Here is a 6,000-nt window from a genome sequence, read left to right on the forward strand (position 1 = left end):
TGTGGTCTGATGAAAGGCGAGCTATTAGGGCAGACCATCTGCATAGACAGACACTGACGGGCCTGGTTTGAACTGAGAAACAACATCCCTCCACCATCACTGGCACTTTCATTTCACCCATTTTGGGTCACACATCTCCTTTTCTGCTGCCTATCTTGGGACATATATCCTGATCTGGACCTTTCTGAACTAAGTGGATTTTCTTCTTTCTCATAATCTTTTTTTAAATTTAAAATACTCTCTGCATTGCCTTTAGTATTTATCATAGGAACTGGATTAAACGGAAAAGGAGGAATATAGTATGATAGCTAATGATTCATACTTAAAATTGTCATTTTTAGATCCAAAGAGAACTGGGTTAGAATTCTGGCTTCATCAATCATGACATGTGACTCCAGGGAAGGTATTTAACCTCCTTCAAGCCTCAGGATCCTTATATACAAAACTATCAGTTCAAATGTACCTTTCAGAATTGAGGCAAGGATTTAATTGGCACTGTGCTTGGTGGGATAAAAGGAGGCTGGAACTGTTGTTGTTTCTTCTTATTATTCCTGATTGATCTTGGATATGTCTGTCTTCCATGGCTATGCTAAGAGTCAATAAACTTTCTGTGGAAGTCAAGGGCTAGTAAATATTTTAGGTTTTATGGGCTATACTGTCTCTGTTGAAACTACTCAACTCAGCCAGAACAAGACAAAGACTTCTACACACATCACATAAACAAATGAACATGTCTGTGTTTCAGTAAAACTTTCCTCACAAAAGCAGGATGCAGGAGGAATTCGGTCTGCAGGTTGCCAATCCCTTGCCCCAGGACATGACTTTAGTTGCCTATCTGATTGCTTTGGAGACTGGGACTCCCAGCTTCCACACGGCTTGACCTTTGGCGTGGGGGGAGGCAGGAATCCCTGTCACCATGATCATGCAATTTTCAGTTTTAACAGATGAAACCTCTGTGCTGTTGGTGGGAAAGCATGCAGATAGTCCAGGAAGAATGACTCCAGTCAGCCAAGAAAATACCCTTCTTGGGAAATATCACAGAGGCAACAAAACCAGTCTGTGGAAGGAGGATAAGAAATCTGTCCACTCAGTTGAAATGATAAGGTCTTGCAGCAAATGCAAATTAGAAGATACTCTAACAAGTAGCAGTTTGTGAAGAGGAAGAAGTCTGATGTAGCTTGTTAGGTTTCTTGGTGGCTCTAAATTCTCTTTATTAATAATGAGGGTTACCTTTGGCTGTTTGTAGCTGAAATCTGATTATAGCAGCTGAATTGAATAGAGATTTAATGCTGATAACCTAATGGGAAGTCTGGATGTGGCAGCCCAGGGAGGTATAGCTGGACAAAATTTCAAATATCTTGGCTCCTCCTAGCTTCCTGTCCTGTGATCCTTAGAATAATGACTTAATAGTCACAAGAAGGCTGCTGTGCCTCTAGGCATCAACTGAAAATTCTAGGCTGGAGAAAGGAAAAAGAGCAAGGAGCAAAGGCCTGTTAGAGCTGTCTGTCCCAGGGGCCTTGTGCATGTGGCAAGGGAGTCTGGAGCAGTGGCGGATTCTAACTGGATGCACTGATACCTCAAACACCTCTAGGATTCGCCTAATGAGGAGAAGAGAAGGGTGAATTTGGGGAAGACAACAGCAGATGTTTGTCAAGTTCTCCAAAATGGCAAGCCTGGGCAGCCTGGTGGCCAAGAGCATGGCTTTAAAATCAGGTTTTCTCAACCAGGTTTCCTCATTTCCGAAGGGGAATCACAGTATCTCTCTTATAAGGTTGTTCTTAGGATTAGAGAAAACAATTCATGTGAAATACCAAACATTATTATCATTATTAGTCATTTGGCTACTATCCCACTGCCCTAAAAAAATTTCATTTTTATTTGAAGTAAATTGTCTGCTTCTATCATAGCCTACCTATGAACCTATTTAAGGAGACAGTACTGTCACCACATAACCTCTTAGCTGTTATGACTTTCAATATGAAACAATAGAGAATGTCTGAAAGCACTGAGTAATTCTGTTTACAAGAGACTCAAGGAAACACTTGAAGCGGGTTCTGAAAAATGAGTAAGAACTTGCCAGGCAGAAAGGAGGGAACCAGAGAGAGCATTCCAGAAAAAAGGGAACATCATGTGCAAAAGCCTGGTATCAAAAAGAGCATTCAACTTCATTCCATCACCAAGTGGCAACCACTTCTAACTGCTAAGTGTCACTGGACTTTTCCCAACGGTCCCAAAGGCATGACTAGAGGCTTATTAGGCAATTACACTGTCTCTGCGATCAAAGATGAACTCTTTATGAAAGGCTTATGTTTGTCAAATGGAGATAAGCATAAATTTGGGGCCACCCGTTCAGAAGCTTTTAGGCTGCATTTTATTCTGCACTTGTTATTCCTGTCCTGGAGTCGGTTCTCTACAATTACCTTCACGTTGCGCCATTCTGATAACTTCTGAAGTAGGTGTTATAATCCCCATTTCATGTGTGAGCAATCTGGAGTTCAGACAGGTTAAACCATTGCCCAATTCACCCAAGTAAGAGCATTTGAACCTCTGCCCATTCTCTCAACCACAAATCTGTCACCTTTCCAGGCGAGCCACCTACCTCTTCTGCCATCATTTCTCTATCTTTGTGTAGGAAATGGAAGCAAGGTTTCTCAAGATTTAGAACTTCAGGGCTAGAAGAGCCCAGAGCTGCCCTCTCTAATAGGATGGCTAACTAGGTACATGTGATTACGGAGCATTTGAATGTGGCTGTGTGGCTATTCTAATTCATGAGCTCAATTTTGAATTTCATTTTAGTAAATTTTAGTTTAAAAACTGACACTCATTTCAGATACTGGAAAACTTTTAAGTTTGGAATAACCTGGGTATAGGAATCTACTTTTTCACCCATAAAATTTATGAAATTAAATATATATAAATATGACTGAAGAAAATTTAGCCTCTGAACTGAGGTGTGCTCTAAGAATAAGACACACCCCATATTTCAAAGATGTAGTGCAAAACATAATGTGTCATTAGTAAATTTTACGTTGATTCCATGTTGAGATGTTAATGTTTGGATATATTGGGTTAAGCGGAATATAATATTAAAATTTTTTTATCTATTTTTTTTACTTGTTAAAATGTGACTACTAGAAAATTTAAAATTGCTTACATGACTTCTACTATAATTCTATTTAGTAGTACTGTTGTAGAGAATATATCTCACTTTTCAGGTGAGGAAACCTGGCTTGTCTCTGTTTCAAAGAGAAGTTGACCCCTGGACAGGAACAAACTCCACTCACACCTTTGTCTCAAACAGCACGACCCTAGGAAAGAAACCATGCTTCCACGGACCCACTTCTCAAAAACTGATACACTCCAAGTGTCTATGATCCATGAAAATCTTTAGAGTTCCAAAGATATTAATCATCACAAGTCTACATAAAGAAAGTCAGAATTTAAGACATAATATAGAAAACTGCCTGGTAATGAGTTATGCTAGTATTACAGACTGGATTCAAAAGCTAACTCCATTATTAATTATCCTTATTGGATACACACACACACACACATATACATATTACATATGACTCTATTCTTATTTCTGCATCTTAGACAGGAAAACTGATTAACTTGCCTATAGTCACTCAGATAGTAAGGGATAGGGCTGGGACTTAGGCTGTAGCTGTTTGATCCTAAAGGCTGTACTGGTACCAGATACCCTGTCATGTCAGCAAGAGATCCTACATAGCAAGCCTCTTCAAAACACCCTTTCCTTTTAGTATTCAGCTGTGCACCAAAGGACCACGACTGGGTCTGTGCCAACATGAGTCTGGACGCCCTGAAATCTGTACAACAAGGTTTCAGGGAATTTCGAGGTGGGAGGTTATGAATTAGCCTCTCAGACCAAAGGGAGGGCTGCCCATTTGTTAATTTGATTTTGTTTAGGTTACTGAGCTATGATTCATCCTTAATTGCATTGTTTCGAATGACTAAATTGTCTAAGTATTAACCAACTGCTAAGTGGTTGCCCAGCCTTAGTTTAACTAGGACATCTTCAGTTTAGGAGTTATTAAAATCAAAACACAGTTGGTACTGGGTAATCTGACCACTGGCTGATGGCCCTGGAGCCTCAGGCAGCAGAGCTCCAGCAGACAAGGAATGCATCCTTTTGGTCACTTTGGGCTCCCCGCCCTTCATCTGGGGTTGAAGATTCCCATAGAAGGAATGCCAGAGGACAAGCTTATATGATTCAACAGCTAGACCTTCCTTTGAATTGTGGACATTTGCAACATGCTTCACCAGAAACGTTTGAAACATGATAAAGCATGGTTAGAGTTCCAGATTAAAGGTACTCTCAGAACATACTCTACTGGGCCTCGGATTTCTTACTTATCAAATGGGAATAATGAAGTTAGCTCTACCATTTACGCCTCAAAGTATATGAGCAGATAAACTGAAATAATCTCTTAAAATGGGCTTCTGAAATGTTTTTCACACAGCTTTTCGAAACAAACAAAAAATATGATTGGCTGAATACTAGTCTTCTTTAGCACCTTTGTAGATATCAGTCTTTGAACATGGAGTTCATCTATGTTCAACTCCATATCACATTTCCAGCCCTATATTTAAAACAAATACTTTCAAATTATCCCAGCAACGTGACTATCAGGAACTGAGAAAGGATGTAAACTTGGGCTCCATTTATGGTTAAGTTTCCAGAACACATGGGTTAAGGGGAAAGAAGTTATCATGGGAATGATGGTACCAGATCAACAGACAAGCTTGGCTTTAACTACAGTTTGAGAGGATGGCACACCCCACATCTTAGATTAAGGCTTCTCATACTTTATTGTTGCTGTTCAGTCACTAAGTCATGTCCAACTATTTGCAACCCCATGGGCGGCAGCACGCCAGGCTTCTCTGTCCTTTACCGTCTCCTGGAGTTTGCTCAAACTCATATTCATTGAGTCAGTGATGCCATCCAACCTTTTAACGCTTTTAGCATGCATGAAGAGCACCTGGAGAACTTGATCAAACAGATTGCTGGGCTTGGTGTCTGTGATGATGCTAGAGAAAAGTCAGGATGATTATGCCGTCGGTCCTCAGACTGGACCTTGGATAAGACTGTTCCAGGTGAGTTATTCTAATCAGCCTCGGACCATTTATCTACCTGGACAGCTGGCTAATGCCCCCCAAGGTGCTCTTATCCCAGAAATAGCCAAGCTCAAACTTCTCCCTTTTCATTTATCTCGAGTGAGTGCAATGGCCCCTTGAGTAATCTCCCTGTCTGTATGCTCTTACAACCACACATAAATTTACTTAAAAATAAGCACAGGCGTGAACATGCAGGAACCCATCTAACAGGAAGACTGACAGATTTCAGAATGATGCCCTTGTACTACAAATACTCCCACCCCAGTAAGGATTGTGGAGGGCTTAGAAAGGGAAGCTGGGATGGAGAGTCACAGCTGTGAGCAAGAAAGGGAGACAGCCTACATCACTCCACCGGCTCACAATCTTTCGCCTGCACATTGTGAAAGGGCAGTGAACTGAACTGCGCATCTGTGAAAAGAGCCCTTTTGACTCCTTCCACATTCTGACTCCTGAGTCAGACGGCTGTGCTGCAGACACAGGACCATTCTTAAAGGTCTGAATTCTTAAAGGTCTGAATGGGGCAGGAAAGGGACTGACCACATGTCCGGGTGGCCTGCTCCAGCTGTCTCGTAGGATTGAAGAGATTTCCTTCTGGAACATCACAGCAATCTGAGCATGGTGCAAAATGAGTTTTATTTTGAATCTGAATACAAGTAAATGTCCTTAATTTAAGTTGGAAACATGACTTGCCATCAAAAGACTATGACAATAAAACTTGAGGAGGAGGATGGCATCTAGGAGACATTGCAGTAAATTATAACTGTGTTAGCAACATCAAGCAAGCTTGTGGTGGAGCATTTGGCTATTGGTTGTTTTAATCCAATAAGCACTAATATGCATATCGAAGTTCATTCACTCCCC

The sequence above is a fragment of the Bos grunniens genome, chromosome 22 (genome assembly GCF_055505025.1).
Source record: "Bos grunniens cultivar Pamir isolate PY7600 chromosome 22, Bosgru_T2T1.0, whole genome shotgun sequence".
NCBI classification, from domain to species: domain Eukaryota; kingdom Metazoa; phylum Chordata; class Mammalia; order Artiodactyla; family Bovidae; genus Bos; species Bos grunniens.